The sequence below is a fragment of the Pleurodeles waltl genome, chromosome 2_2 (assembly GCF_031143425.1).
Source record: "Pleurodeles waltl isolate 20211129_DDA chromosome 2_2, aPleWal1.hap1.20221129, whole genome shotgun sequence".
NCBI lineage: Eukaryota > Metazoa > Chordata > Amphibia > Caudata > Salamandridae > Pleurodeles > Pleurodeles waltl.
In genome coordinates this window covers 349,284,605-349,304,427 of record NC_090439.1, presented here as the reverse complement: position 1 = coordinate 349,304,427, position 19,823 = coordinate 349,284,605, and the positions used below count along the sequence as shown (strand labels likewise).

General features: G+C 49.3%; 1 protein-coding gene across 1 annotated transcript in view; it reads left to right on the top strand.

The window, feature by feature from the left end:
* LAMA1 (laminin subunit alpha 1) overlaps positions 1-19,823 on the top strand; it is a 979,910-nt gene that overhangs the window by 243,162 nt on the left and 716,925 nt on the right. The gene's annotated exons all lie outside the window — the stretch shown is intronic.

The following is a 19,823-nucleotide window of genomic DNA, read 5'->3' as shown; positions in this document are numbered from 1 at the left end:
TGACTGGGCAATTTCTATCCTTTCAATTCTCACCTTTAGAGAATTACTTTTTTTTCTTTTTCATTCAGCTCTCCATGAGATTGTGTGTGCTTTCTTAGCTCTCTCCCATGTGTGCTGCTTCCCCCTTTCAAATACCCTGTGCCCACTCCATGTTAGTTCCACCCCTTCCAACATTGAATTTCCATGTACAGTGTTGAGATACCATAAGATATGTGTTTGCATTACCTCCAACATTTTAAAATGTTTGTTTCCTTTTACCTTTTTAAAACAGTACTTTATAGACAAACATTGATAAAGTGAACAACTTGGCATTCATAATATAAAGAAGAGACCGATTTACTTCACCAGTGCTTGTTCTAACACATTGCTGTAGGAAAGTCCCTCATTCTGGCATGGTTATCTCCACTTTTTTCCCCTGTTGTCAGTGTTCTTAGACAGTTTTTACTGGGATTCTGCTAACCAGGACCCCAGTGCTTGTGCTCTCTCCTCCAGTTTGGTTGTATTGGTTTCCTTAACACCCCAGAATTGGCATACTGGTGTACCCCTGTAAGGCCCTAGTGTACGGTACTAGGTACCCAGGGCATTAGTTCGCCAGGGGTCCCCATGGGCTGCAGCATGTATTATGCCACCCATGGGAGCCCAAGCAAACTGTACCTGCAGGCCTGCCATTTGCAGTCTGCGTGAAAAGGTGCATGCACCCTTTCGCTCCTGGTCACTACACCAGGTCACTGTAAGTCACCCCTATGGTAGGACCTTCCAGCCCTAAGGGCAGGGTGCAGGTCCCTGTGTGTGTGGGCACACCTGCAGGAGCAGAGGTACCCCTACAAACTCCAGTTCCAGTTCCCTGGACTTCATAAGTGGTTGGGAAGCCATTTTGGCTATGTACTAGCCAAAGGTCACTACCTATGATCCAGCTGCATAATGGTAACTCCAAACCTAGGCATGTTTGTAGCCAGGGTAGCTCTCTCTGGATCAGCGCGTGGCGTGGAGAGAAAAGAACTGACGTCACTGCGTGAGGTCGGTGTCTATGTACTACTCCTGACGTCATCACGGCGACCACGACGCCTGCGACACCTGCGGAGTCGACCGACGCCACCTGCAGACACACAAGGGTATTGCTCGAATAAAAATCTCCGGCTCCAGTCTGACGCCTGGGGTAAAATTCTAAGGTAAGGAATCTGCAACTCGAATATGTCTCTACCAGATATTTTGTTACCGAAGGTATGTAACTTGTACGTCAGAATCATACCCCAATAGTGATGCCAGTATTGGTGGAATGATTCCATGCTCTTTGGGGGCTCCTTAGAGGACCCTCCAGTATTGCTCCTACCACAGGGTCTGCAAGCAGCCCAAGCTGGTGCAGCCCCTCAGACAGGATTCTGCCCTCCTGCTGCTTGACCAGCCCAAGCAGGAGAAGGCAGAACAAAGGATTTCCTTTGGGAGAGGGGTGCAACCTCCTCTCCTTTGGAAATAGGTGTTACAAGGTTCGGGAGGGGAAGCCTCCCCATGCCACCAGCTTGCTTTGAAGGGCACATTTGGCGCCCTCCTTGCATAATCCAGTTTGCACCAGTTGAGGGACCCCCAGGTCCCTGCTCTAGTGCAAAACTACCGAAAGGAAAGGCAAGTGACCACACCCCTGTCGATCATCACCCTAGGGATGGTGTCCAGAGCTCCTGCAGGTGGCCGCTTTGTTCTTCCATTTTGAAAGCAAGATGGGCAGAGTCCCCTGGGAGCATCTGACTGGTCAGGTTAGACAGATGACATCAGTATCCCACCCCCCCGATAGGCGGTCACCTTGCAAAGTGACCAAGCCCCATTGTGGGTTATTTAGGGGCTTCCTTGTAGTCCGGTCCTCAGATTCGGCATGCAAGATTCCACTGGGACTTCTCTTCAACAACCTCTTCTGCTCCTGGCCAAAGGAACCGCTGCTGGACGTCACAGGAACCAAACAAACCTGCAACACCGAGACAACCTCGCCTTGCAGCATTGTTTCTGTGGCTCCTGTCAGCAACTTGCAAGATTTCCATGGCTGTGCATCCTCTGGGGTCAGCAAGTCTTAGAAGCAAAAAGGAACCTCCCTTGGAGTGAAGGAGTCACTCCCCTCCATCTGCAGGCACCTATGGCAATGACGTCCGGCTGCTGGGATCTGCTGTCCTCTGGACCTGCAAAGATTCTCCAACACAGGTGGTGGTTCTGAGGGGTCCTCTGGGTGCTCTCTGCCTTCTGTCCAACTTGGGAGCTGGTGTGTCCTTGTCTCTTCCTCCAGGATAGAATCTCTGTGCACCACAACTGTTGCAGCAATCAAGACTTGTTGACTCCTGCTCCAAGGGATCTTCAGGCTCCAAGTAGCCCCGGCCCCCAGCACTCTACCTCTGCAAGGACAGTCTTCTATCTGCTGCTCCAGCAATGTGGGACTCCTCTTCAGGTGTGTTGCCTGGGCCTCATTGCGACTTTCTGTGCCTGCTGCCAGTGGGTTGCTCATGGGGGCTCTGACTGCTTCTGCTGGATCTCCTGTCTTGTTAGGGTCAGCCCAGACTCCCTTCCAAGGCTCGAGTCCCCAGGACCTTGCTGGTCCTCTTCAGCTCTGCAAATCTCCAACAGCTCCATTTGCATTTGCTTGTGCTTGTTGGTGGTCCTCCAGACGACTTCCCCATCTGCAATCCAGCAACTGTCCAGGGACAGCTCCTAGCTGACCTCAGGCACTCCTCTGCAGCTCTTGGACCCCGCAGCTGAACACTAACCACCACAGTCGACCCGGATCTTCACCCACAGAAAGGTGGGCATTGCCTCCTGCCCCACCTGGGCACTCCTGTGTGGACTGGACTCTGTCCCCTTTTCTTGTAGGTCCTCTTTTACCATGGACTGTTCCTGTTCTTGCAACGTTTCTCTTCCAAGTCCCCTTGTTAGTCTTTGGGAAGACCAGGTAAATTTCCTCTGCTCTGCTGGTCGCTGGGTGTCATCTAGGTACTCACGTCTTGTGGTACCGAGCTTTCCCAGCTCCCTTCTAACTATTAAACATCCTATGTGGGGAACCTAACTTCCCATTCCACTCTTTTATTATATGGTTTGCCTCCCCTTCCATAGGACCATAGCTATTTCCTGCTATTTCTTGCCAATGCATGTTATTTTTCTATGCTAATTCCTAATACTTACCTTCTATATATATTGTGTGTACTTACCTCCAGTTGGGGAACTGCCTATAAGTAATATAGTTCAGTGTTACTGTAGTAAAGTACCTTTATATTTGCAACACTGTGTGGTTCCTTCCATGTGAGATAAGCTGCTGTGTGACTACTGTGGTATTGGAAGTGCTTTACACTCCTAGAAAAATCATGGCTGCTCACCACAGCTACCACTAGAGAGCCCTGGCTTCCTAGACACTGTTTCATTAACTGATAGGGGTTGCCAGGACGTGGTATAAAGTGTAAACACCATAGGTATCCACCACACACCAGGACAGCTTCCTACACCAGGTCAGCTGCTTGTTTTCTCCTCTTCTGCTTTTGCGGCTCTTCTGTGTCTTTGGTCTTCGTAGGTTGCCAGTGTAGTAAACTGGGTTTTGCAGCATGACCCCAGTGCCAGTGCTCTTCCCCCTAAATGTAGTTGTTTGTAACTTTCCACACCCACAATTGGCATATTGGTGCATCCCTGTAAGTCCCTAGTATATGGTACCTAGGTACCCAGGGCATTGGTGCACCAAGGGTCCCCTATGGGCTGCAGCATGTGTTATGCCACCTATAGGAACCCATGCTAACTGTGACTGCAGGCCTGCCATTACAGCCTGCGTGAAAGAGTGAAAGGGTGCATGCACCGTTTTAATGTGAAACCTAACCACTACACTTAGACGTGAAGTCACCCCTCTGGTAGGCCCTTCAGCCCAAAGTCAGGGTGCATGTCTCTTAAGAGTTAAGTTATCCCTGCATGAGCAGGGTATCCCTCCAGACCCCAGCCCAATTCCTGGACTCTATAAGTGCGGGGAAGCCATTTTAAGGTATGTAGTGGTCACTGGTCAACACAAGTGGTCCAACTACATAATGGTTACTGCGTACCTAGGCATTTTTGGTATCAAACATGTTGGAATCATGCAACTACACCGATTTCAGTGTTAATTGCATGATACCATGCACTCTGGGGGTTCCCTAGGGGATCCCCCAGTTCTGCCTGGGCAGCCTTTCACAGTCCAGCTGCCAGCCTGCGCTGCTGCTGATCCCAGACATGATTCTGCCCTCCTGCTGATGAGCCAGGCTCCAGCTGAAGGAGAAGAACAAGGATTTCCTGCAAGGGAGAGGTGTGACCACCTTTCCCTGTATATTAGGTGCCTAAGGCCTGGGGTGAGGCGACCTCTGAGCGACACCAGACTGCTTTGAAGGGCACATTTGGTGCCCTCATTGCATAATCCGGTTTGCACCAGTTCAAGAACCCCCAGTTCCTGCTCTACCGTGAAACTACACAAAGGACAGGGGAGTGAACACCCCCTTCTCCAGTCCATCCCTTAGGGAGGTGTCCAGATATCTGCCAGGTGGTCACTTGATTCTGCCATCTTGGAAATAAGATGTGCAATGGCCCCTGGGAGCATCTGGTTAGTTAGGCCAGGTAGGTGACGTCCTTGACTCCTTCTGCAGAGAGTGACCAACCCCCTTTCAGAGTTATTTAAGGGCTCTCTCGTGGGTGGGTCATCAGAATTGTCAAGCAAGACACTACTAGGAATTCTCTGCAAGCCATCTTCTGCCCCTGGCCCTGGCCTCTGGAACTGCTGCTGGTCTTCACCTGGAACCAAACAAGTCTGTTTATGGTGGGAAGGCTCACCCTGCAACATTGTTTCTCTGAATCCTGGAAGAATTCTGCAACATCCAAGGCTGTGCATCCTCCAGGGTCACAAGTACTCTCTTTGCACCAGGAAGCATGAAGGAATCTCCCTTAGAGTGAAGGAGTCAACCTCCTGCAACCGCAGGCACCTCAAGGCATCATCGACCAGTTAGTGGGCTCTGCTGTCTCTGGAGATCCGAAGATCCTGCTTCACAGGTGGTGAGTCTGTGACCTCCTCTGAGTCCTGCTTTTCTTCTAGCCATGTTGAGAGACTGTAGGGCCTTGCTCCTGCCACTAGACTGGCACCCCTGTGCACCACAACTGTTGCATTTGCCAATGGTTGCTGACTCTTCCTCTGGGAGATCTTCAGCCTCCAAGAAGCCCCAGCCCAGAGCACTCTGCAAACTGAAGATCAGTTTCTGTCCTACAACTCCTACAACATGAGACTTATTTTTTGCCGGGTTGATAAGGCCTCTTTGTGACTCCCTGTGTCTGGCGCCTGTGGATCACTCGTTGGGGCTCCAACAACCTCTTTTGACCTTCCTGTGTGCAGAGGGCCAAATTTGACTCACCCTCCTGGGTAGATTCTCCTAGACACTGCTGGTCCCCACAACTTTGCAAACTTCTCTTCTGATTCTATTTGCACTTGCCAGTGCTTGTTGGTGACCTAGCTTATCACTGACCCTCCTACAATCCGGCGACCGGCGAGGGACAGCTTTTAGGTGACTCTTGGGATCTTCACCAACTTCTGGACCCTGCTGCTGGACTTCTTCCACCGACTTGCAGAAACTTCATCTTCAGGAGGGTGGGCATTGCCACTTTCACCACCTGGGCACCTCCTTGGGTGCTGGACTCTGTCCCCTTCCTTTGCAGGTCCCCCACATTTGTAATCCATCCCTGGGTTCCACCGGCCTGGTCCATGGATTGTGGCAGGAGATGGACATTCCGAGGCATCCACAGTCTTCAGAGAGAGAGAGACCCTTCTCCCTTCTGCATCCGGTTCCTGGTGTAAGTACTCCTGTCTTCTAGGTATCCTGGCTTAGGGCAACTTTCTATCCATCCTCTTGCCTGCTGGTTTCCTCGGGGTCCATTGGGAACAGTCTGAATTTCCGCAAACTCCAAACACTGCCTTCTGTGGGGGACCACTGGGTGGGTAGCTGACTTATTCCTTGTTGCTGGGGTCACCTACCATACTTACCTCTGGTGTTTCTAACTGGTCCCAGCCTCTAGCTAACCACCACACTTAGCTTGGCTGGAGTTCCTCTTTCACATTCCACTTTTTTAGTATATGGTTTGGCCCTCCCCTAGGACCCTGTATATTCCTATGCTATTTTTGCTGGTTATTTTATTTGTATAATTGTATGTAGTATCTCCAAAGAGAGGTACACCAATGATAGTTTGGTAGTATTGCTGTAATAAAATATCATTTATTTTTGCAACATTTATGTGGTTCTTTCTTGTGACCAAGTTATTGTATGACTACTGTGGTATTGCAAGTGCTTTACATTCCTCCTGGATAAGCTTTAGCTGCGCCCCTCAGCTACCCTTAGAGAGCTTCTACCATCTGGACACCTATTCACAATCACTAAGGGTTGCCTGGACTCAGTGTAGAGTGCCACAACATAGATGTACACCATAAAGTGAGGCAGCCTCCTACAGTCAGGATCTGCTTCTCCGGTGTCAGAGGCTCTCCTAAATAATGAATTTAGTTGTGTTAGGGATGTGTAGGAAGGTAGCAAATGGGCTACTGACCCTTGTGGTCACTACACCCCCTATATGACCACTTCCAGTGGGTCGTGGGCTTAACCCTGTCCCAGAGTTGCTACATATGCCATCACAAAGATGGCTACTTCTGAAAAGTCAAGTTCACCTCACAGTAGCCCACTTACTAGCCTGAAGGTGGCACACCTTGCTGATTAGCTAATTTTCCCACCAGGTGCCAAATGTGCTTCTGGACAGGTGGGTTGGCTTCCTCTCCTGTGAGGGGAGCCAGCTTTGCACTTCAAAGGTGGCCTCCCTTTGAGGCTTGCCGCCTTAGGAAGGCTAATCAGCATGGCATTCTCTTGGAGGGGGTGTTATACCATCTTCCTGGACAGGCTTTTGTTCTGGTTCTCCTGAGCAGAAGGCTCTCACCTTAGGTGGCCAGAACCAGGTCTTGGTTGGCAGGCTGGTCAAAAACTGGTCAGTGAGCACACCTGAGGCTGGTAGGGTTTCAGGGGGCACCCCTAAGGGGACCACTGGGTGTATGCATTGGTAAATCCAACACTGACATCAGTTGGATACCAAACATCCCTATCTTCAGTGAAGCCATCATGTAGCTTGGGAACTCTTATGGACCTGTGGCCAGTACATGCATTTACAATGACTTTCCTGTTCACTTTCCATGTCTGAGAATTGACAAAGTCATAGTATGGGCATATCTGCTTCGGCAGATATCCCCTCACATGTAATATAATGCACCCTGCCTTAGGGCTGTAAGGTCTGCTAGAGGGGCAACTTACATATATTGCTTGCATTGTTAGGGGACATGGCATACACGGTGTGCCATGTTGTGTTTTCACTTTTGTCTGCACCTTGACATGTAGCCTGCAATAGGAGCTTGTCATGTGCTTGGTGAGGGTTCCCTTCGGGTGGCACAATTCGTGCTGCAGCCCGTAGGTTCCCTCTTTAGTACCTCTGGCCCTAGGTACTAGCGGTAACATTTACTATGGACTTATAGAGGGTGCTAAAGGATATGCAAATTGAGGCAACAACTGTGCAGTTTTGGGAAAGAGCTCTGGCACTGGGGACTTGGTTAGCAGGAACCCAGTGCACTTTGATTCAAAATAACATAATGTACCACAAAACAAGTGTGTGGGGGTGGTAACCATGTCAAAAAGAGGTACATTCCTACATGTCCCACTCCCAAACGAAGAGGATGAAACTAACCTTTTCCAAGAGACTCTTCATCTTGTAAATGGAAGAACCTGGAAAGGGCATATGCATTGGCATGGTCAGTCCAGGTCTTTGTTCCACTGTAAAGTCCATTCCCTGTAGGGACTTGGACTACCTTTACAGTTTGGGGTTTTCACATTTCATTTGCATTCGCCATCCGAGAGGCCTGTGGTCAGTTTGAACAAGGAAGTGAGAATGTAGGAAGTTGGCTCTCTATATGGCAAACTAAAAATAAGTACACCGTGCAGAGAGCCCAATGGATCCACAATTGGTTTGCGGAGGCAAAAGTAAATAGTACCAACGCTTAATTTTTTGTAGTGTAGGCGAGCAGTTAGGCCTCTGAGAGGGCAGTGCTAAGTATTTGTTGTACTCACAAAGGCAATAAATGAGACAGACACTCAAAGAATAAATCAGAGACCAATTTAGAAAAAACAACACTTCTTTTTATATATATTTCGAAACCAAGAACTTCATTACAAGGTAAATATGTTTTAAGCATAAATACATTTTACTTGCAAATGTGGACACAGTGCAATTTGTCAGTTGTTCAATGTTAACCTATGGGAGGAAAACAAAGTCAGTAAACAGGTACTTTATGATGATTTACAAGACCAATCTCAGAGCATTGGGTAAGGGTCAGGACCACACCAACAGGTCACTCCGGGCAGCACCGGGGAGCCGGATGCTGAGATGTAGTACGGCGTCGGGTGCCCAATGTATTTCAGTGGAGATTGGCCTTATTGGGAAAAAGGCTGCAGGTTCTGCCTAGGAACCCAGTTGGGGAAGACCAAAAGGTAGGTAACAAACGTGGAGTGCTTAGGGACATAGGTGCAGCTTTGGTCCTCCTCTGCAAGGCCCAGGAGCGACAGATGCAGGGGTGTCCTTTGGTGTCAAGTTTCTGTGTCCAGGAGCACTCACGGTTGAGGGGTGCTGTGGTCTGAGGCTGCAGGCATCGCTGCGGATTCCAGGGGTAAAACTACAGTGGACTCGAGCTCAGGAGAGTTGGCGGACATCATAGACACCAGGGACCCACTTCAGATCGGTCTGTAGGCGACGAGTGCAGTGGTTGCTACAGATGTTGGATTTCCCTCACCGCAGAGACTGCAGGAGAGGGGACCTGCGTGCAGAGGCTACAGATGACTTCGGGGAGTCCAGGAGGGGTGAAACCCCAGTGGACGTGGACTCTGGAGATTTAGGGAACCTCGTTGGCAGTGGAGCTCCACTCCCACTGGAGTCAGTGACAGGGGTTGCAGTGCTGACTTCAGGTGTTGGTTCTTTGCGGTTCTGGAGGCTGCAGAGTAGGGTTGGTTGGGGAGCAGATCCGCTGCTCACAGGAGTTTTGAGCAATCTGAGAGGCCAGGCAGTCCTCCTCTCCTGGGTTTCTGGAGACTCAGCTTCAGGACAAGCTGTCTTATGGTGCAGAGTCTGTCAAGGGTTGCAGACAGGCTGGCGGGGTTGGTACCAGGTCAGCTGCTTTTCTTTTCCTCTTCTGCTGGTACAACTCTTCAGTGTCCTTGGGCTTTTTGGGTCATTAGGATCTGAGTTCTTGGGTTCAGGAGTGCCACCTAAATACACAATTTAGGGGTGTTACAGGGAGTCAGAGGTGGCAGTCAATGGGTTGCCCACCTTTAGGGTGCCTACACACTCTTTATGACCACTTTCATTTGGGAGTAGGCATGACCCTGACCCTAGAGGTCTAATTCCATCCAAAACAAGAAGGAGGAATTAAAAAAATGGCACCCACTTCAGCTTATCCACCTTAGGGGTAAGACTGGCATGATGTGGGCACACCTAATTTGACCAATTTTCCCACCTGTCTTGCCACTGAGAAGGAATGGGGGAGTTGGTTGTCTCCACCATCTGGAGAAACCTGTGTTGATTACAAAGGTGGCTAGGCCTTTGAAGTGTCCCACCCTGGAATGTCCATCCTGCCTGGAGGAAGTGTCAACAACCCCGCCTAGTGCAGGCTTTTGTCTATGGCCTTCGAGTGAGCTGGCTCTCACCATTTTGGGTCAGAAACATGACTATGGTGGCTGAACTGTCAGGCAACACACTAGTAATTGATAGGTTTTCAGGGGGAACCTCTAAGGTGCCCTCTGGTTGCATGCACTGGTAAATCCAACACTGGCATCAGTGTGGGTTCAACAACATGAGATGTTTGATACCAAACATCCCTATCTTCAGTGAAGCCATCATGTGGCTGATGAACTCGTATTGACGAGTGTCCAACACATGCATTTAAAATGGCTTCCCTGGTCACGTACTTTGTCTGGGAATTGACAAAGACATAGAAGGGGCATACTTGCTCGTGCAGATATGCCCTCACATGCAATATAATGCACTTGGACTTAGGTCTGTAAGGCCTGCTAGAAGGGTGACTTACATGTATTACATGCAGTCTTAGGGGACATTGCACACAGGCTGTGTGCCCTGTCAAGTTTTAACTTTTGTCTGCATCAAGACACGCAACCTGCAATGACATCCTGTCATGTGCTTGGTGAGGGGCCCCTCAGGGGGCACAATTCGTGCTGCAGCCCATAGGGACACTTTTTAGCACCCCAGGCCCTAGATACCAGGGATATATTTACTAGTGACATACAGAGGGTGTTAAAGGTTTTGCAACTTGGGGAATCAACTCTATAGTTTTGGAAAAGAGATCTAGCACTGGGGACCTGGTTAACAGTAACATAGAGCACTTTCAGTTGAAATCACGTTAGATACCAGGCAAAAAGTGGGGGATAACCATGCCAAAAAAATGCTTTCCTACATGCCCCCCAAAACAAAAGAGGATGAAACTAACCTTTCTCAAGAGAGTCTTCATCTTCTAAATGGAAGAACTTGGAAAAGCCATCTGCATTGGCATGGTCAGCCCCAGGCCATTGGTCTACTGAAAAGTCCATTCCCGGTAGGGTTATGCACCACCTTAAAAGTTTAGGGTTTTCACTTTTCATCTACATTAGCCTTTTGAGAGGCAGATGTCAGTTTGAGCAAGGAAGTGAGAGCCAAACAAGAAAGGCCTCAGCTTCTTCAGGGATCAAACAACAGCAGCCGCTTCCCTCTCAATGGCATTCCAACGCTGCTCTTTGGGGAGTAACCTTCTGCTAATCAAAGCAACAGGTTTGTCAATGCCATCATCATTGATTTGGGACAGGACTGCTCCTATCCCCTGCTCAGCGGCATCTGTCTGCATTATGAACTGCCAGCTGTAATCTGGAGCGTTTAGAACAGGTGCTGAGCACATTGCTTTCTTCAGTGTATCAAAAGCCTTTTGACAGCTCACTGCCCAGTTCACTTTCTTGGGCCTTCTTTTTGGAGGTTAGTTATGTGAGAGAGGCCACAATGGTGCCATATCCTTTCATGAACGTCCTGTAGTACCCAGTCAAGCCAAGGGATACCCTGACTTGAGTCTGGGTGGTTGAAGCTACCCAGTCCAGAATTGTCTGGATCTTGGGTTTTAGTGGTTCAACTTGGCTTCACCTACAAGGTTACCTGTAAGGAAATGCCTCCTTGGCATGGTTGCCCCCTGACTTTTTGCCTTTGCTGATGCTATGTTTACAATTGAAAGTGTGCTGAGGCCTGCTAACCAGGCCCCAGCACCAGTGTTCTTTCCCTAACCTGTACTTTTGTATCCACAATTGGCAGACCCTGGCATCCAGATAAGTCCCTTGTAACTGGTACTTCTAGTACCAAGGGCCCTGATGCCAAGGAAGGTCTCTAAGGGCTGCAGCATGTCTTATGCCACCCTGGAGACCTCTCACTCAGCACAGACACTCTGCTTGCCAGCTTGTGTGTGCTAGTGAGGACAAAACGAGTAAGTCGACATGGCACTCCCCTCAGGGTGCCATGCCAGCCTCTCACTGCCTATGCAGTATAGGTAAGACACCCCTCTAGCAGGCCTTACAGCCCTAAGGCAGGGTGCACTATACCATAGGTGAGGGTACCAGTGCATGAGCATGGTACCCCTACAGTGTCTAAACAAAACCTTAGACATTGTAAGTGCAGGGTAGCCATAAGAGTATATGGTCTGGGAGTCCGTCAAACACGAACTCCACAGCACCATAATGGCTACACTGAAAACTGGGAAGTTTGGTATCAAACTTCTCAGCACAATAAATGCACACTGATACCAGTGTACATTTTATTGTAAAATACACCCCAGAGGGCACCTTAGAGGTGCCCCCTGAAACTTAACCGACTATCTGTGTAGGCTGACTAGTTTTAGCAGCCTGCCACAAACCGAGACATGTTGCTGGCCCCATGGGGAGAGTGCCTTTGTCACTCTGAGGCCAGTAACAAAGCCTGCACTGGGTGGAGATGCTAACACCTCCCCCAGGCAGGAATTGTCACACCTGGCGGTGAGCCTCAAAGGCTCACATCCTTTGTGCCAACCCAGCAGGACACTCCAGCTAGTGGAGTTGCCCGCCCCCTCCGGCCAGGCCCCACTTTTGGCGGCAAGGCCGGAGAAAATAATGAGAAAAACAAGGAGGAGTCACTGGCCAGTCAGGACAGCCCCTAAGGTGTCCTGAGCTGAAGTGACTCTAACTTTTAGAAATCCTCCATCTTGCAGATGGAGGATTCCCCCAATAGGGTTAGGATTATGACCCCCTCCCCTTGGGAGGAGGCACAAAGAGGGTGTACCCACCCTCAGGGCTAGTAGCCATTGGCTACTAACCCCCCAGACCTAAACACGCCCTTAAATTTAGTATTTAAGGGCTACCCTGAACCCTAGAAGATTAGATTCCTGCAACTACAAGAAGAAGGACTGCCCAGCTGAAAACCCCTGCAGCGGAAGACCAGAAGACGACAACTGCCTTGGCTCCAGAAACTCACCGGCCTGTCTCCTGCCTTCCAAAGATCCTGCTCCAGCGACGCCTTCCAAAGGGACCAGCGACCTCGACATCCTCTGAGGACTGCCCCTGCTTCGAAAAGACAAGAAACTCCCGAGGACAGCGGACCTGCTCCAAGAAAAGCTGCAACTTTGTTTCCAGCAGCTTTAAAGAACCCTGCAAGCTCCCCGCAAGAAGCGTGAGACTTGCAACACTGCACCCGGCGACCCCGACTCGGCTGGTGGAGATCCAACACCTCAGGAGGGACCCCAGGACTACTCTGATACTGTGAGTACCAAAACCTGTCCCCCCTGAGCCCCCACAGGGCCGCCTGCAGAGGGAATCCCGAGGCTTCCCCTGACCGCGACTCTTTGAATCCTAAGTCCCGACGCCTGGGAGAGACCCTGCACCCGCAGACCCCAGGACCTGAAGGACCGGACTTTCACTGGAGAAGTGACCCCCAGGAGTCCCTCTCCCTTGCCCAAGTGGAGGTTTCCCCGAGGAACCCCCCCCTTGCCTGCCTGCAGCGCTGAAGAGATCCCGAGATCTCTCATAGACTAACATTGCGAACCCGACGCTTGTTTCTACACTGCACCCGGCCGCCCCCGCGCCGCTGAGGGTGAAATTTCTGTGTGGGCCTGTGTCCCCCCCGGTGCCCTACAAAACCCCCCTGGTCTGCCCTCCGAAGACGCGGGTACTTACCTGCAAGCAGACCGGAACCGGGGCACCCCCTTCTCTCCATTCTAGCCTATGTGTTTTGGGCACCACTTTGAACTCTGCACCTGACCGGCCCTGAGCTGCTGGTGTGGTGACTTTGGGGTTGCTCTGAACCCCCAACAGTGGGCTACCTTGGACCAAGAACTAAGCCCTGTAAGTGTCTTACTTACCTGGTTAACCTAACAAATACTTACCTCCCCTAGGAACTGTGAAAATTGCACTGTGTCCACTTTTAAAACAGCTATTTGTGAATAACTTGAAAAGTATACATGCAATTTTGATGATTTGAAGTTCCTAAAGTACTTACCTGCAATACCTTTCGAATGAGATATTACATGTAGAATTTGAACCTGTGGTTCTTAAAATAAACTAAGAAAAGATATTTTTCTATACAAAAACCTATTGGCTGGATTTGTCTCTGAGTGTGTGTACCTCATTTATTGTCTATGTGTAGGTACAACAAATGCTTAACACTACTCCTTGGATAAGCCTACTGCTCGACCACACTACCACAAAATAGAGCATTAGTATTATCTATTTTTACCACTATTTTACCTCTAAGGGGAACCCTTGGACTCTGTGCATGCTATTCCTTACTTTGAAATAGCACATACAGAGCCAACTTCCTACATTGGTGGATCAGCGGTGGGGTACAAGACTTTGCATTTGCTGGACTACTCAGCCAATACCTGATCACACGACAAATTCCAAAATTGTCATTAGAAATTCATTTTTGCAATTTGAAATTTTTCTAAATTCCTAAAAGTCCTGCTAGGGCCTTGTGTGTTAAGTCCCTGTTTAGCATTGTCTTTTAGAGTTTAAAAGTTTGTTAAAAGTTTGAAATTAGATTCTAGAAACAGTTTTAGATTCTTTAAAAAGTCTTCCAACTCTTAGCAAAATAATGTCTGATACAGAGATGAATGTGGTGGAACTCGACACCACACCTTACCTCCATCTTAAGATGAGGGAGCTAAGGTCTCTCTGTAATATCAAAAAAATAACCATTGGCTCCAGACCTACCAAAATTCAGCTCCAGGAGCTGTTGGCAGAGTTTGAAAAAGCCAACCCCTCTGATGATGACCTCACAGAGGAAGAAATTAGTGACTTGGAGGCCAATGTCCCTCCTCCAGTCCTAAATAGGGAGAACAGGACCCCTCAAGTCCTGTCTCCAACTGTGTTAGTCAGAAATAGTGAGTCCCTCACAGGAGGGTCCCACATTTCTGAAATCACTGAGGATGCTCTCAGTGAAGATGACCTCCTGTTAGCCAGGATGGCCAAAAGATTGGCTTTAGAGAGACAGCTCCTAGCCATAGAAAGGGAAAGACAAGAGATGGGCCTAGGACCCATCAATGGTGGCAGCAATATAAATAGGGTCAGAGATTCTCCTGACATGTTAAAAATCCCCAAAGGGATTGTGACAAAATTTGAAGATGGTGATGACATCACCAAGTGGTTCACAGCTTTTGAGAGGGCTTGTGTAACCAGAAAAGTGAACAGATCTCACTGGGGTGCTCTCCTTTGGGAAATGTTCACTGGAAAGTGTAGGGATAGACTCCTCACACTCTCTGGAAAAGATGCAGAATCTTATGACCTCATGAAGGGTACCCTGATTGAGGGCTTTGGATTCTCCACTGAGGAGTACAGGATTAGGTTCAGGGGGGCTCAAAAATCCTCGAGCCAGACCTGGGTTGACTTTGTTGACTACTCAGTGAAAACACTAGATGGTTGGATTCAAGGCAGTGGTGTAAGTAATTATGATGGGCTGTACAATTTATTTGTGAAAGAACACCTGTTAAGCAATTGTTTCAATGATAAACTGCATCAGCATCTGGTAGACCTAGGACCAATTTCTCCCCAAGAATTGGGAAAGAAGGCGGACCATTGGGTCAAGACAAGGGTGTCCAAGACTTCAACAGGGGGTGACCAAAAGAATGGGGTCACAAAGACTCCCCAGGGGAAGGGTGATGAGACAACCAAAACTAAAAATAGTAAAGAGTCTTCTACAGGCCCCCAAAAACCTGCACAGGAGGGTGGGCCCAGAGCCTCTTCACAAAACAATGGGTACAAGGGTAAAAACTTTGATCCCAAAAAGGCCTGGTGTCATAGCTGTAAACAGCATGGACACCAAACTGGAGACAAGGCCTGTCCCAAGAAAGGTTCCACTCCAAACTCCCATCCAGGTAACACTGGTATGGCTAGTCTCCAAGTGGGATCAACAGTGTGCCCAGAGCAAATCAGGGTCCACACTGAAGCTACTCTAGTTTCTGAGGGTGGGGTGGATTTAGCCACACTAGCTGTCTGGCCGCCTAACATGCAAAAATACAGACAGCAACTCTTAATTAATGGGACTAGAATAGAGGGCCTGAGGGATACAGGTGCCAGTGTCACCATGGTGACAGAGAAACTGGTTTCCCCTGGCCAATACCTGACTGGAAAAACTTACACAGTCACCAACGCTGACAATCAGAGAAAAGTACATCCCATGGCAATGGTTACTTTAGAATGGGGAGGGGTCAATGGCCTGAAGCAGGTGGTGGTCTCCTCAAATATCCCAGTGGACTGTCTGCTTGGAAATGACCTGGAGTCCTCAGCATGGCTGAGGTAGAACTAAAAACCCATGCAGCAATGCTGGGTATCCCTGAACTGGTGTGTGTGAAAACAAGAGCACAATGCAAGGCACAGGGTGAACAAGTAGAGCTGGAGTCTGGAAGAATGGCCCAGCCTACCAAGAGAACAGGAAAGTCAGTTGGGAAACCAACTACAACACAGCAAAAGAAAGGGGACCTCTCTTCTCAGGAAGAAGTTCTGCCCTCTGAGGGAACTGAGCCTTTGGAGCTTGAACCTTATCAGGTTGAGCTCTTAGGCCCAGGGGGACCCTCAAGGGAGGAGCTGTGTAAGGGACAAGAAACCTGTCCCTCTCTTGAAGGCCTTAGGCAGCAAGCTGCTGAAGAGTCCAAAGGCAAGAAAAATGGAACGCATAGGGTCTATTGGGAAGATGGACTCCTGTACACTGAGGCCAGAGACCCCAAACCTGGTGCCACTAGGAGAGTGGTAGTGCCTCAGCTGTTCAGGAAGTTCATCCTAACATTGGCCCATGACATTCCCCTTGCTGGACATTTGGGACAAACCAAGACGTGGGAGAGGTTAGTCAACCACTTCTACTGGCCCAATATGTCCAACATGGTTAAGGAGTTTTGCCTCTCCTGCCCCACCTGTCAAGCCAGTGGTAAGACAGGTGGACATCCAAAGGCCCCCCTCATTCCACTTCCAGTGGTGGGGGTTCCCTTTGAAAGAGTGGGTGTGGACATAGTTGGTCCACTGGAACCTCCCACAGCCTCAGGAAATATGTATATCCTGGTAGTAGTGGATCATGCTACCAGATATCCTGAAGCTATTCCCCTTAGGTCGACTACTGCCCCTGCAGTAGCCAAGGCCCTCATTGGTATCTTTACCAGAGTGGGTTTCCCTAAGGAGGTGGTGTCTGACAGAGGTACCAACTTCATGTCAGCATACCTAAAGCACATGTGGAATGAGTGTGGGGTGACTTATAAATTCACTACACCATACCATCCACAAACTAATGGCTTAGTTGAGAGATTCAACAAGACATTAAAGGGCATGATCATGGGGCTCCCAGAAAAACTCAAAAGGAGATGGGATGTCCTCTTGCCATGCCTGCTTTTCGCTTACAGAGAGGTGCCACAGAAGGGAGTAGGATTCTCACCCTTTGAACTTCTGTTTGGTCATCCTGTAAGGGGACCACTTGCCCTTGTTAAAGAAGGCTGGGAGAGACCTCTCCATGAGCCTAAACAGGACATAGTGGACTATGTACTTGGCCTTCGCTCTAGAATGGCAGAGTACATGGAAAAGGCAACCAAAAACCTTGAGGCCAGCCAACAGCTCCAGAAGTTTTGGTATGACCAAAAGGCTGCACTGGTTGAGTTCCAACCAGGGCAGAAAGTCTGGGTTCTGGAGCCTGTGGCTCCCAGGGCACTCCAGGACAAATGGAGTGGCCCTTACCCAGTACTAGAAAGGAAGAGTCAGGTCACCTACTTGGTGGACCTGGGCACAAGCAGGAGCCCCAAGAGGGTGATCCATGTGAACCGCCTTAAGCTCTTCCATGACAGGGCTGATGTCAATCTGTTGATGGTAACAGATGAGGATCAGGAGGCAGAGAGTGAACCTCTCCCTGATCTTCTGTCATCAGACCCAAAAGATGGCACAGTAGATGGAGTGATCTACTCAGACACCCTCTCTGGCCAACAGCAAGCTGATTGTAGGAGAGTCCTACAACAGTTTCCTGAACTCTTCTCCTTAAACCCTGGTCAGACACACCTGTGTACCCATGATGTGGACACAGGAGACAGCATGCCTGTCAAGAACAAAACCTTTAGACAGTCTGACCATGTTAAGGAAAGCATCAAGGTGGAAGTCCACAAGATGCTGGAATTGGGAGTAATTGAGCGCTCTGACAGCCCCTGGGCTAGCCCAGTGGTCTTAGTCCCCAAACCTCACACCAAAGATGGAAAGAAAGAGATGAGGTTTTCTGTGGACTACAGAGGGCTCAATTCTGTCACCAAGACAGATGCTCATCCAATCCCAAGAGCTGATGAGCTCATAGACAAATTAGGTGCTGCCAAATTCTTAAGTACCTTTGACTTGACAGCAGGGTACTGGCAAATAAAAATGGCACCTGGAGCAAAAGAGAAAACAGCATTCTCCACACCTGATGGGCATTATCAGTTTACTGTTATGCCCTTTGGTTTAAAGAATGCCCCTGCCACCTTCCAAAGGTTGGTGAATCAAGTCCTTGCTGGCTTGGAGTCCTTTAGCACAGCTTATCTTGATGATATTGCTGTCTTTAGCTCCACCTGGCAGGATCACCTGGTCCACCTGAAGAAGGTTTTGAAGGCTCTGCAATCTGCAGGCCTCTCTATCAAGGCATCCAAATGCCAGATAGGGCAGGGAACTGTGGTTTACTTGGGACACCTTGTAGGTGGAGGCCAAGTTCAGCCACTCCAACCCAAGATCCAGACTATTCTGGACTGGGTAGCTCCAAAAACCCAGACTCAAGTCAGGGCATTCCTTGGCTTGACTGGGTATTACAGGAGGTTTGTGCAGGGATATGGATCCATTGTGACAGCCCTCACTGAACTCACCTCCAAGAAAATGCCCAAGAAAGTGAACTGGACTGTGGAATGCCAACAGGCCTTTGACACCCTGAAACAGGCAATGTGCTCAGCACCAGTTCTCAAAGCTCCAGATTATTCTAAGCAGTTCATTGTGCAAACTGATGCCTCTGAACATGGGATAGGGGCAGTTTTGTCCCAAACAAATGATGATGGCCTTGACCAGCCTGTTGCTTTCATTAGCAGGAGGTTACTCCCCAGGGAGCAGCGTTGGAGTGCCATTGAGAGGGAGGCCTTTGCTGTGGTTTGGTCCCTGAAGAAGCTGAGACCATACCTCTTTGGGACTCACTTCCTAGTTCAAACTGACCACAGACCTCTCAAATGGCTGACGCAAATGAAAGGTGAAAATCCTAAACTGTTGAGGTGGTCCATCTCCCTACAGGGAATGGACTTTATAGTGGAACACAGACCTGGGACTGCCCATGCCAATGCCGATGGCCTTTCCAGGTTCTTCCACTTAGAAAATGAAGACTCTCTTGGGAAAGGTTAGTCTCATCCTCTTTCGTTTGGGGGGGGGTTGTGTAAGGAAATGCCTCCTTGGCATGGTTGCCCCCTGACTTTTTGCCTTTGCTGATGCTATGTTTACAATTGAAAGTGTGCTGAGGCCTGCTAACCAGGCCCCAGCACCAGTGTTCTTTCCCTAACCTGTACTTTTGTATCCACAATTGGCAGACCCTGGCATCCAGATAAGTCCCTTGTAACTGGTACTTCTAGTACCAAGGGCCCTGATGCCAAGGAAGGTCTCTAAGGGCTGCAGCATGTCTTATGCCACCCTGGAGACCTCTCACTCAGCACAGACACTCTGCTTGCCAGCTTGTGTGTGCTAGTGAGGACAAAACGAGTAAGTCGACATGGCACTCCCCTCAGGGTGCCATGCCAGCCTCTCACTGCCTATGCAGTATAGGTAAGACACCCCTCTAGCAGGCCTTACAGCCCTAAGGCAGGGTGCACTATACCATAGGTGAGGGTACCAGTGCATGAGCATGGTACCCCTACAGTGTCTAAACAAAACCTTAGACATTGTAAGTGCAGGGTAGCCATAAGAGTATATGGTCTGGGAGTCCGTCAAACACGAACTCCACAGCACCATAATGGCTACACTGAAAACTGGGAAGTTTGGTATCAAACTTCTCAGCACAATAAATGCACACTGATACCAGTGTACATTTTATTGTAAAATACACCCCAGAGGGCACCTTAGAGGTGCCCCCTGAAACTTAACCGACTATCTGTGTAGGCTGACTAGTTTTAGCAGCCTGCCACAAACCGAGACATGTTGCTGGCCCCATGGGGAGAGTGCCTTTGTCACTCTGAGGCCAGTAACAAAGCCTGCACTGGGTGGAGATGCTAA